The sequence below is a fragment of the Nanorana parkeri genome, unplaced genomic scaffold (assembly GCF_000935625.1).
Source record: "Nanorana parkeri isolate BGI_ZX_2015 unplaced genomic scaffold, ASM93562v1 scaffold106, whole genome shotgun sequence".
NCBI classification, from domain to species: domain Eukaryota; kingdom Metazoa; phylum Chordata; class Amphibia; order Anura; family Dicroglossidae; genus Nanorana; species Nanorana parkeri.
The window spans coordinates 137,573-150,983 of record NW_017306374.1 but is presented as its reverse complement, the minus strand read 5'-3'; positions in this window follow the sequence as shown (position 1 = coordinate 150,983).

The window sequence follows — 13,411 nt, the reverse complement described above, 5'->3', positions numbered from 1 at the left end:
AATGAAGGAAAGAATCAAAACTGCCTGATCCCATGTCGGGGAGTCCAAACAGACATGTGTCAATCTACATCAGATTATCCCCGATCCGGCAGGATCAGGTCTAGCAAAATGGAACTCTGACCCGGCCAGAGCTGAGGGCAACCGGATGTAAATGGAGACCCGTCCGTATAGACCCGGCTGTTCAAAGACTAGCATTGGTTAACCGATCAGGTCCTCCTACAAAACCCGATTGAACCACCCATGCGAAAGGGGCCTAAGCCTGGGAGGTGGATTAGTGGTGGTGGGGCTGTAGACTGTTAACATGTAGACAAGATTTAAACAAAATACTGCAGGGAGAAAAACCCCCCAAATGTTGTGACCATGTTTCATCCTACACCCTAAATATTGGTATAAGATGGAACAAGGTCTGAAAGGTTGCAGCACTGCAATGGAGGAACCTGCACACGCTGCTAGATGCATTCCTCTGCAACTCTGCAATGATTGTTGAGTGTTTGCCCCTATTGCATGTTCCTATTGGCCACTCATGGCAGCCATGCTGCCCAATGCCACAGTGTATGTGGCCTAGGGATAAGCTTGGCCCTGACTGGCCCATCACTATGATGGATGGGAGTATTGATCAGTAGTAACAGAGACGGGGGCAGCAGCCAATGCTACCAGGAATTATTTAAACGTTGCCTCTTTGTAGTGATTCAGCGTCTCAGTATTTTAAGTATTGAGGGGTTTATTTTAAACCAAATATTTCACATACAATGGAAGGTCACAGTGTTGTAAATCAGACTGAAACAATTTTGTAATCACTTTTACTTTCTAATCTGCTGCTAACATGAGTAATCAGCAGTGGAAATCATTGAAGCCATCTATTTTCATCTCTTTTTCTACATACTGTGCATGGACAATGCTTTTTTTTGGTGAACTCAGAGTGAATGCTGTAATGTTTTCATTAAAGCATTGTAGTTCGCTGTACAGCGAGGGTGAGCAACTCCTGCCCTCCAGCTGTTGTAGAACTACAAGTCTCATCAGGCACTGCAAGACTGACAGCCACATGCATGACTCCCAGACACAGAGGCATGCTGGGAGTTGTAGTTAAAGCACAGCTGGATGGCCGGAATGCCCACCCCTGCTGTACAGCAACATTCAAACGAGGAAAATAGAGGAAGGGGGTCAATGCTAGGAGTCAGACAGGTGTGTTGCATCCAGGTGCATCCCCAGCCGTGGCGCCACCCGGCTGGGGATGCACCTGGATGGGACGTCACGCGTAGTTAACTGCCGGCATCCATCAGCAAGAGAGCGGGGACGTTCACCTGGCAGGATAAGGTATGCCGCCGGGTCCCCTCCTCTCTCGTGCAACTGTCGGGCTGTCGATCCATGACCGAGTTCCCGACTTTTCAGAGCGTGGTTACCCCCTTGCACCCTCCTTGTGACGCCACTGTTGCTGACAGTAGAAGAGAACAGAGTAAGCAAGAAATGAGCTCATCAGACGCCTGCTGCTTCTCCATTGTCCTATCACAGTCACTGGGGATAGAAAGGTGACCTAGCTGTATAGTTTATTTGCAGTAGAGAAAAATCAGGTCAATGGCTGTGCTGTCTAACCAGGCTGTGTAATTCTAAGGCATGGGTGGACAGAAATATAAATCTTTTGTTAGGTAAAGCTCAACAGTGCATTTAGCTGTTTGGCTGGCATCCAATTTTAAACCATATTACGTATCTAATATGTTGATCGCTTCATGCTGAGAGGCTCTTTTATTGGTAACAGATCACTTTTCCAGATTTGCAAAGTACCCCTGGAAGGAATATGAATTGTGATGTCATCTTTCTATGCGCTCATGTGTGTAAAAGCATTGGAACTCTTCTCCCAGTACTGTATGATGTTGAGCGGCTCCCTCTTGTGGCAGACATGGGGATCACACCCCAAAGCTGCTTTTTCCACTCCATGTAATGGGGTAATATTCAGGTTAATCAGCAACAGGTTCCAGTGATATTTGGAGGGTCCCATAGGACCACTAAGGCAATTACCCATTCATGCATTGACAGACTCTGCTGTGTTTAAATAAGGAATTGTATTTTTGTTCTGCGTGACTTACTTCACGTGGCCAAATGCAAACAGTGTTCTCCTTGCAAAGTTATGCCATTAGTTAAAGACCGCAGAGTGCAGTGCTAGTCAGTCACACGGAGTAGTGTTCCCAAGGCATATACAATGATGTTCATTTATTAGAACTGCAAGAATGTAGAAGGCTTGACGGTAGCAGCCACTCAAATTCTTTTTGTAGCGCAGATTTGTAAATTAAAATCAACCTCCAGTTGCAGAGTCCTGAATCAGGAGAGTTATGCAGGACTGTGTTTCCTAAGAATACACCAATAACATTTTTGAGTATGAGTACCGATACTTTGCATCAAGTACTCACCAATAGCGGTTACAGATACCTTTTTTTAGTGTCCTGTGACAGCTTTTCTTAAACAGTACAGACTAATGATTTTCGGACAGTGGTGGAGCACCAGGGCCTGGTCCCAGCTGCAAATGCTGCGACCCTGGTAGTTCTGCCACTGACTCCAAGCTGTAGAAGGACTACATTATACAGTATTGCAGAATACCACCAGCCATAGGGCATTACAATTTCAGCAATAAATTATACCACAATGCAGAATAATATGAAGCTACATACTCTGTGTTGCTCCAGGGTGGCGGCCCAATGTCTCCAGGATCCCAAGAGGGCTGTGCAGGGTCTCAGGTAGGCTGTGCAGTGTCTCATAAGGACTATGTAGGGTCTCATGAGGGCTGCGCAGGGTCTCAGGTGGGCTGTGTAGGGTTTCAGGTGGGCTGTGCGGGGTCTCACGAGGGCTCTCCACTGCCGGGTCCAGCCTGCTCCACCGCAGCTTCTGGGTCTCATTAACTCCACAGCGGCTGTGAGAAGAATGCGCTGCTGCACAGATCACTGTCAGTGATCTGAACAGCAGCGCATTCTTCTCACAGCCGCTAGTGAAAGCCACCAGCATAAGATGCCATAGCGACCCAGGCGGCCCGCGCGGCATCTGACCGGGCCCCCCTGTGCCCCGTGCCCCATATCGGCCGCCTGGGTCGCTATGGCGATTATTACGCCACTGGCGTTTAGTATCGGAGGAAAAATGCCCAGTATCTGCGCCAATACCGATATCGGTGCATCCTTAGTATTTACCATAATGACTATTTGCACCTGGGCTTACCAAAACACTGCCCCCCTCACTAACATTCCCTGTAATCGTAACACCACAGGGCTGACTTATAAAGCGCTCTCCCAGTATATATCTGGGTTTATGTTATTTGCATTATTGCCACTTGCAGAGAAGCTATTAAATTCCTATTTTCCCTGGCTCTATCTAGTGGTAGTAATTCCCTGTGAATGGCATTCAACTAGCTGTACCCTGGGCGAATGTTTTATAAATCAGCCCCTAAGTTTCCCATTATCCCTCCCTGTATCCCTAAATTTAACACTATTCCTTCCTACCTTACCCTGTAACCTTAACACTAACCTTTACATTAAAACCTCCTGGATCCCTAAACATAAAGCTGAACTCCAAAAACCAAAACTTTCATTTAAATCTACAACCACAAAGGATATAAATCTACTTTATGTGCACCTCATTAAAACCCAGTTATAACTTTGTAAAATTAGCAGTGACATCATCACTGTGCTGCACATATTTGTGTATCACGCGGCTGTAGATCCTCAAATCATCTCTGAATTGGTGCTGACACTGTCCTTCCTTCTGGAGGGTGGCTACTTTTGTTCCCCAAGGTCCCTGTGTGTTGTAAAGTAGTCACCGCTCCAAGCTCGCTCCTGTGATGGACTACAATCTCAATACAAATAAGTAAACTAAACATGAGATTGTAGTCCATCATGGGAGTGAGATTCTACTGCTTACTACTGTTTCTACTAATTATAAAACAAAAAAGATTTGCATTTTTTGTATCCTCTGATGCACTGCGAACCGTGAACCGTGCCCTCAGTTACCCGTCCTCTTTTCTCTCTTTTTACTGATGAACTCTGTTACCTATTTTCAACCTGGCTGTTGATTTGGTGGATATGTTTTTTAACTGCAGAACTCCAAGAAAGTGAATATACTGAATGGTCTTCCTGTTTTCTGAGCTATAAAGAGCCTTCTGACTCTTCTCAACATTTCTTACAAATTTTTCTCTTACAGCTTTCTTCTGCAGTTTAGCCGCAGATGTCAAGATGTGGTCAGAAGAGGAGGAAATAAAAGCAGTTCAAAACTATTTGGTGCAGCACTAGCTACATTCACATCTAAGTGTGGGGAAAGATAGGTGATTTACAGGCTTTTGGGGGGTTTTTTGCGCACTTGAACATATTTTTTATTAGCATTTTTATGCATTGCTTGTGTTACAGAAGCAGCATCAAGCGTTTTTGGCCCCATAGGCATTTACATGGGAACACCTGAAAAACACACTTAAAGGAGAACTATGGGGGTCAGTGCTTTTCCCCATAGTTCTCCTAAGGCTAACGGGAGGACACAAACTAGCGTCCTCCCGTCACCCTAGGCTCAGTATACCGCGAGATACAGCTCGCGATATACTGAGACGCCGCAACCGGAGCGGATCCCAACATCGATGTCGAGATCCGCTCAGCTGCGTGAGTGACAGCTGGCTCTGCCTATCTAGAGGCAGAGCCAGCTGTACCCGCCCCCTGCCCCATCCATTCCGCCAGTCAGCGCTGGCGGATCGGAGCGGGGAGGGGGGAATCCAGCCCCTCCCCTGTCACGGCAGAGAGCCGTGACAGGATCGAGATGAGCGAACGCCGGTATCTGTTCGCTCACTTCCCGATCTACTGAGCCGACCTGTGACAGTCTCATTGTCACAGGTCGGCTAGAACTATTAGTGAAAAGCACTCACCTCATAGTTCTCCTTTAAACTAATAATAAAAATGTATCTTATTTACGTATCACTCGGCAGTAGATCCTCAAATCATCTCTGAATTGGTACTGACACTGTCCTTTCTTCTGGAGGGTCGATACTTCTGTTCCTCAGTCTCATTGTCACAGGTCGGCTAGAACTATGAGGTGAGTGGAAATCACTCATCTCATAGTTCTCCTTTAAACATGTTTTTCCAAGTGTTTTTCAGGCACTCTCAATAAAGCCTATGGGCCCAAACACCTGAGTCTGCCTGAAAAGACGTTCCTGTACTTTTGGAGCAATGGCCATTTTGCTACAGGAGCCTGCGCACTCAGGTATGAACAGGCACCATTGAAGACAATTATATTTTTAATGTTGAGTGTGTTGTAGCTTCGAGCTACAAAATGCTTAGATGTGAAAAGGGTCTAAAAAGGATGTCAAATACAGTTTAGAAGAAGGAGGTCAACTGCTAGTCACATACACCCGTCATTGAACTCTGAAAGATCTCAGAAGTATCTCAAACTGATGTCATATGCAAAGTGGAAGCGAGCCACACTTGCCCATCAGCACAAGTCCAAAACCCATCTACAGAGGCCCTTAGCCTTCTTCCCTAGGCACTGGCCCATGATTGCCATTATGGTAAGTAGAACACTGATAAGAATAGATTCACGTAAGATGTTAGAAGATCTCATTTCTAAAGAATGACCCGATCAGACCTGTCTGATATGTAGAGTCTGAGCTCTAAAGTGGTTGACTTGGGAAAGCTGCATATCAGCAACCAACATTAAAGAAGAACAAATAAAATCTTAACCCTTGCAGTGGGACTACTCCTATACTGCAAGAGTCAAGTGCTCATTTTGTCTAGGGAACTAAAATAGTTATACTAACCTGTACCACGATCCCTGCAAGCACCTACACCGGTCCCTTCAGTCTGGCTTCTGCTCCGCTCCAGCGATGGAATGTCCCTTACATCCTATACACTGTATGCACTGATGACTCAAAGGACCTTAGACCCCTGGAGCGGAGGCAGAGAGAGGCTGCAGGGACCGGTAAAAATAACTGGGTAAATATAAATATGTTATTTTAGTTAAGATTAAGTTAGGATTTTACTTGCCTGGAGTTCTTCTTCAATTCCCTGAAGTGCCAAAGGACAGGTTCTTCAGAAAAAAACCCTCTGCAGGGGGCAATGCCTTATCAGTAGGATAGTGTAGGGTAAGGGGTGTATATTCAGGAAGAGGCCAAGTGGATCATCAGGTGGCAGCCTATTAAAAGCCCTAAAATCATGCATTCCTTTCAAGTGACAGAATGATATAAGTATGCATATGTAAGTGCTGGATGTTAATTGATATAAGACTGTTTAGAGAACAGAAGATTTAGTTCTGAGCTGCCATGAACTGAGACTGTTTAGGGTACATTTTATTGCAAGCTTGTGCCCTTGCATATTGGAGCAAGTTGTAACCGAGAACAAGCCCTCCGGCGGGGAGAGATCCAAAGAACATGGCTTAATAAAATTGGATGTTATCTCTTACTAACATTTTGTGAAGTCGACTTTGCCAGTTTCGTACAGAGGTATCAGTAAAACATCTTGCAAAATAGTTCCTTGGCCAGAATTTAGTGTAAGTGGAGGCAAACAGCTACATACACAGCTGGAGTACATGTGTGTGGACTGTCTTCGTTGCCAGAGAAAGTATCTTTTCAGCCAGTTTTATGATCCATCTACCCCTATAAGACACTCTACAAGGTCCTGATCAATTTGCTTTTATATGCTGTGGTAAACTAAATAAAGTTTATTTAAGATTTTGATTGGATAGTAAAGGAGCAGCAGCTCACTGATGACGTCAGCTATGCATTCTGCCCTCCAATCAGCAAGCGCCTTTTAGCTTCACTGTGCTGGGCAATGCAATTGTTAGAATACACATTGTGTCTATTGCATCAACTACTGCAGTTTACATTTTTGGTCACTAGATGGCAGTGTCCTGTTATATCTGTTGTATTGAATAAGGTAGAAAAAAAAAACTGGGGCTTCCTTCCTTTTTCCAAGCCATGAGCAGCATGCATATCGGACTGTGTGCTTGTGTTTCTCTGTAAGGCTGTGCAAGAAGTTCCAACAGCAATACAGCATGATTGGCTTATAGAGTTACCCCTTCTTCTCTGTCTGTTGGTCCACATTGCAATACGGCAGGCTAGAACAAAACAGACTGAGATACGTTTACCATAGTAGTATTTTCAGAAAGAATCAGCAATGGCAGCCTTTGTAATACTCTCATGCAGTGGTGTCACATGCACGTCTTCCTCCAGCCCCATACCTCAAAGTCCTTCCTTCATAAGGACCTTGTGGTGGAGAAAGAGTCTGCAGGAGGCTCTATATTGCTCCTACAATCCATTGATCGTGTTTGCAATGCTTTGCAAGCTCCAATACAATAAATGCAAATTTTTTCTTTCATCAATGTCGGCGCATTTATTCATTTTGATGCAAAAGGTAGAAGATGCCTTTGAAAAATCTAGAGGTATAACCAATTTGAAACTGGGTGCCTGTGAAGCCAATCACATGCTGCACATCCAGACAAGAAGAAAGTCAGTTATAAGAGCCACTACAAAGCCTCTAATAAAAGCTCCACAACTCTAATTGGACAATGTTGGGGACTTGAAAATCTTCCACTGAAGTTATCGGGCATTTTAGTTTCAATGAATATTATAGAAGAATAAAGGCTTTTGCGGTTATATAAAAAACATATTGATGCATTGCGGTGTAAATGTAAAGTACATTCATATGGTTGGGGGGGGGGGCGGAGGGGTTGCACCTATTGTGTGCTCGCACGGTTGTGTGAGCAAATGTTGTTAATTGTATTAATTGTATAAAACTTCAATAAAAAGAATTTTTCAAAAAAAAAAAGTACATTCATATGGCACGAGGACCAGTTATGTTCCATGTGTTATTTTAAAGGTAAAACTGCTGCTTTCCTACCGGCCATATGGGGAGATTTAGAAAACAACATACCAAACAGGTAACATACCAAATTATGATTCACATATGCAGTATGTATTTTTATTTGACTGGAGATCCTTTTAAAGGCAGACTTTTAGGTCCCATTCAGACTATGTGGTCTATTTATCATTGTTTCCACCAAAGCTTAATGCCACATTGCCCAAGATTCATGGGTTTTCCACCTAAGGTTCAATTTGAAAAATGTGTGAAAGTTGGGTTGATTTTGGATAAAAATCCTGATAGCAGCTTATGCATTGTGGTATTTATACAAAGTGGTTATATTTCCCTTTAAAAGAAAACTATGGGGTAAGTGTTTTCCCCCATAGTTCTCTTTAGGGTCACTGGTGGACATATACTAACCTCCTCCTATGACCCAAAGTTCAGTATATCGCTAGCACTGAGAGTGCCGCAGACGGGACGTATCCCGACAATACTGTCAAGATCCACCCAGCTGTGTGAGTGACAGCTGGCACTGCCTATCTACAGTCAGAGCCAGCTGTGCCCGCCCCCTCCCCTGTCCGCTCCTCTAATCAGCGCTGGAGGATTGGAGAGGGGGGAATCCCTGCGGAGAGCGGTGACTACCAGTCACCGCTCTGTGCAGGGAGATGATTGGGAAGTGAGCGAGGGACAGTATGTGTTCGCTCACTTCCCGATCAATAGAGCCGACCTGTGACAGCTTCTTTGTCACAGGTCGGCTCTAACTATGAGGATGAGTGGAAATCAGTCACCTCATAGTTCTCCTTTAATCCCCGCTTCTCGAACATTTGGCAACATTGTACCCTCAGGAAAGGTAAAATTGTTATTGCTTCATACAAACCCAATAATATTTACAAACGTAGAGCTCTTTCACAGAGCTTTCCAAACAGTCTTTTCAGTTTTTCAGGAAGACCTGATCGGAAGCCCTGTGTTAGTCTATGGGCAGCTGGCACTAAACGGATGGGCGTCCATTTATATTCGGTTACCCCCCTCCGGCTCTGGCCAGGTCCGGAAATAGAAATGGATCAGAGTTCTGGACATGATCGTGCTGGATCAGGAGAACTCTGATCTGACACATGTCCATTTACATCCGTTTCCCCATGTACCAACAAAAAACTGAACGGACACAGAGATCTCACAACAGTGACATCCGTTCTGATCAGCGGGGGATCTTTACACGGTTCCCCTCCGGACCAGAACACGTGAAAGGGACCTTACTATAGTACAGAAAATATAAAACTGTTTTGTGTAAATAGTAATAAAAATACCTAGACCTAGAACTGTGTGTTTGTCTAACACGTGAGGAAGAAAAGTAAACCTATACCCCACCCATATGATTCAACCTCCAGCTTGTTCTGAGTAGTGTACTAGGGGTATGTTCATAGGAATGTTATGTGTCACGTGAATGTGTTTTTTTATGTTTATTCTTATTATTTCTGAATTATTTTGTTATTTTCTTCAGGTTTTACTCCTTTATTACTTGCTGAGTGCAATCATTGATTCAAAAATAAAAAAAACTAAGGACTACCTGATTGATGATATGTCTTCAGAACCAATTATCAGCTGGGAAGGGGCACCTTGCTGGCACACCTCCAACCTCCTGGCAGGAGAACACAATCCCAGCGTTGATAGTTTGGTAATGTTCTGTAACATAAGATGACCACGGAGAAGCTGTTGGCTATTTTGTTTTGATAAAATCTACTCAAGCTGTATAATAATATAATGCACATACACAATGCAGATCAATAAAGGACAAGCACCCACTTTACTCTTTCATCTGGAAATATCTGCTCATCATTACATAAGCTAGAAAATATATTTTTGATGAAACGTTTTTATCAATACTTCAAAAAGTGTGCCCGATACTGAATGGGAAAGGCATGACAGTAGGCAGTGTGTGCAGGAGAGGAGAGTGTAGGGTATAACAGCGGGCAGTATGTGTAGGAGAGGAGTATGGAGGGTATAACAGCAGGCCGTATGTGCAGGAAAAGGGGTGTGGAGGGTATAACAGAGGGCAGTATATGCAGGAAAATAGTGTGTATGGTATAACAGTAGGCTGTGTGTGCAGGAGAGGAGTGTGGAGGGTATAACAGCAGGCAGTGTGTGCAGGAGAGGAGTGTGGAGGGTATAACAGCGGGCAGTATGTGTAGGAGAGGAGTGTGAAGGGTATAACAGCTGGCCGTATGTGCAGGAAAAGGGGTGTGGAGGGTATAACAGTGGGCAGTATATGCAGGAAAATAGTGTGTATGGTATAACAGTAAGCAGTGTGTGCAGGAGAGGAGTGTGGAGGGTATAACAGCGGGCAGTTTGTGCAGGAAAGGAGGGCAGAGGATATACCAGAGGCAGTATGTACAGGAGAGAAGTGCGGTGGGTATAACAGTGGGCAGTACAAACAGATAAAGAATACAGAGGGTATAACAGTGAGCAACATGTACAGGAAAGGAGGGCAGGTGATATAACAGAGTGAAATATGTGGAGGAGAGGAGTTTGGATGGTATAAAATTGGGCAGTATGTGCAGGAGAGGATAGTGAGCAGTGTGTGCAGGAAAGAAGGGCAGAGGGTATAACAGTGGGGAGTATGTGCAGATAAAGAATGCAGGGGGTATAACAGAGGGCAGTGTGTGCAGATAAGGAATGCAGAGGGTATAACAGAGGGCAGTATGTGCAGGAGAGGGGTGTGGAGGGTATAACAGAGGGCAGTGTGTGCAGGAGAGGGGTTAGGAGGGTATAACAGAGGGCAGTGTGTGCAGGAGAGGGGTGTCCGGAGAGGAGTGAGGAGGGTATAACAGAGGGCAGTGTGTGCAGGAGAGGGGTGTGGAGGGTATAACAGTTGGCAGTGTGTGCAGGAAAGGAGGGCAGAGGGTATAACAGTAGGCAGTGTGTGCAGGAGAGGAGTATGGAGTTTAGGGTCACTGGTGGACATATACTAACCTCCTCCTATGACCCAAAGTTCAGTATATCGCTAGCACTGAGAGTGCCGCAGACGGGACGTATCCCGACAATACTGTCAAGATCCACCCAGCTGTGTGAGTGACAGCTGGCACTGCCTATCTACAGTCAGAGCCAGCTGTGCCCGCCCCCTCCCCTGTCCGCTCCTCTAATCAGCGCTGGAGGATTGGAGAGGGGGGAATCCCTGCGGAGAGCGGTGACTACCAGTCACCGCTCTGTGCAGGGAGATGATTGGGAAGTGAGCGAGGGACAGTATGTGTTCGCTCACTTCCCGATCAATAGAGCCGACCTGTGACAGCTTCTTTGTCACAGGTCGGCTCTAACTATGAGGATGAGTGGAAATCAGTCACCTCATAGTTCTCCTTTAATCCCCGCTTCTCGAACATTTGGCAACATTGTACCCTCAGGAAAGGTAAAATTGTTATTGCTTCATACAAACCCAATAATATTTACAAACGTAGAGCTCTTTCACAGAGCTTTCCAAACAGTCTTTTCAGTTTTTCAGGAAGACCTGATCGGAAGCCCTGTGTTAGTCTATGGGCAGCTGGCACTAAACGGATGGGCGTCCATTTATATTCGGTTACCCCCCTCCGGCTCTGGCCAGGTCCGGAAATAGAAATGGATCAGAGTTCTGGACATGATCGTGCTGGATCAGGAGAACTCTGATCTGACACATGTCCATTTACATCCGTTTCCCCATGTACCAACAAAAAACTGAACGGACACAGAGATCTCACAACAGTGACATCCGTTCTGATCAGCGGGGGATCTTTACACGGTTCCCCTCCGGACCAGAACACGTGAAAGGGACCTTACTATAGTACAGAAAATATAAAACTGTTTTGTGTAAATAGTAATAAAAATACCTAGACCTAGAACTGTGTGTTTGTCTAACACGTGAGGAAGAAAAGTAAACCTATACCCCACCCATATGATTCAACCTCCAGCTTGTTCTGAGTAGTGTACTAGGGGTATGTTCATAGGAATGTTATGTGTCACGTGAATGTGTTTTTTTATGTTTATTCTTATTATTTCTGAATTATTTTGTTATTTTCTTCAGGTTTTACTCCTTTATTACTTGCTGAGTGCAATCATTGATTCAAAAATAAAAAAAACTAAGGACTACCTGATTGATGATATGTCTTCAGAACCAATTATCAGCTGGGAAGGGGCACCTTGCTGGCACACCTCCAACCTCCTGGCAGGAGAACACAATCCCAGCGTTGATAGTTTGGTAATGTTCTGTAACATAAGATGACCACGGAGAAGCTGTTGGCTATTTTGTTTTGATAAAATCTACTCAAGCTGTATAATAATATAATGCACATACACAATGCAGATCAATAAAGGACAAGCACCCACTTTACTCTTTCATCTGGAAATATCTGCTCATCATTACATAAGCTAGAAAATATATTTTTGATGAAACGTTTTTATCAATACTTCAAAAAGTGTGCCCGATACTGAATGGGAAAGGCATGACAGTAGGCAGTGTGTGCAGGAGAGGAGAGTGTAGGGTATAACAGCGGGCAGTATGTGTAGGAGAGGAGTATGGAGGGTATAACAGCAGGCCGTATGTGCAGGAAAAGGGGTGTGGAGGGTATAACAGAGGGCAGTATATGCAGGAAAATAGTGTGTATGGTATAACAGTAGGCTGTGTGTGCAGGAGAGGAGTGTGGAGGGTATAACAGCAGGCAGTGTGTGCAGGAGAGGAGTGTGGAGGGTATAACAGCGGGCAGTATGTGTAGGAGAGGAGTGTGAAGGGTATAACAGCTGGCCGTATGTGCAGGAAAAGGGGTGTGGAGGGTATAACAGTGGGCAGTATATGCAGGAAAATAGTGTGTATGGTATAACAGTAAGCAGTGTGTGCAGGAGAGGAGTGTGGAGGGTATAACAGCGGGCAGTTTGTGCAGGAAAGGAGGGCAGAGGATATACCAGAGGCAGTATGTACAGGAGAGAAGTGCGGTGGGTATAACAGTGGGCAGTACAAACAGATAAAGAATACAGAGGGTATAACAGTGAGCAACATGTACAGGAAAGGAGGGCAGGTGATATAACAGAGTGAAATATGTGGAGGAGAGGAGTTTGGATGGTATAAAATTGGGCAGTATGTGCAGGAGAGGATAGTGAGCAGTGTGTGCAGGAAAGAAGGGCAGAGGGTATAACAGTGGGGAGTATGTGCAGATAAAGAATGCAGGGGGTATAACAGAGGGCAGTGTGTGCAGATAAGGAATGCAGAGGGTATAACAGAGGGCAGTATGTGCAGGAGAGGGGTGTGGAGGGTATAACAGAGGGCAGTGTGTGCAGGAGAGGGGTTAGGAGGGTATAACAGAGGGCAGTGTGTGCAGGAGAGGGGTGTGGAGGGTATAACAGTTGGCAGTGTGTGCAGGAAAGGAGGGCAGAGGGTATAACAGTAGGCAGTGTGTGCAGGAGAGGAGTATGGAGGGTATAACAGCGGGCAGTATGTGCAGGAGAGGAGGGCAGAGGGTATAACAGAGGGCAGTGTGTGCAGGAGAGGGGTTTGGAGGGTATAACAGAGGGCAGTGTGTGCAGGAGAGGGGTGTGGAGGGTATAACAGTTGGCAGTGTGTGCAGGAAAGGAGAGCAGAGGGTATAACA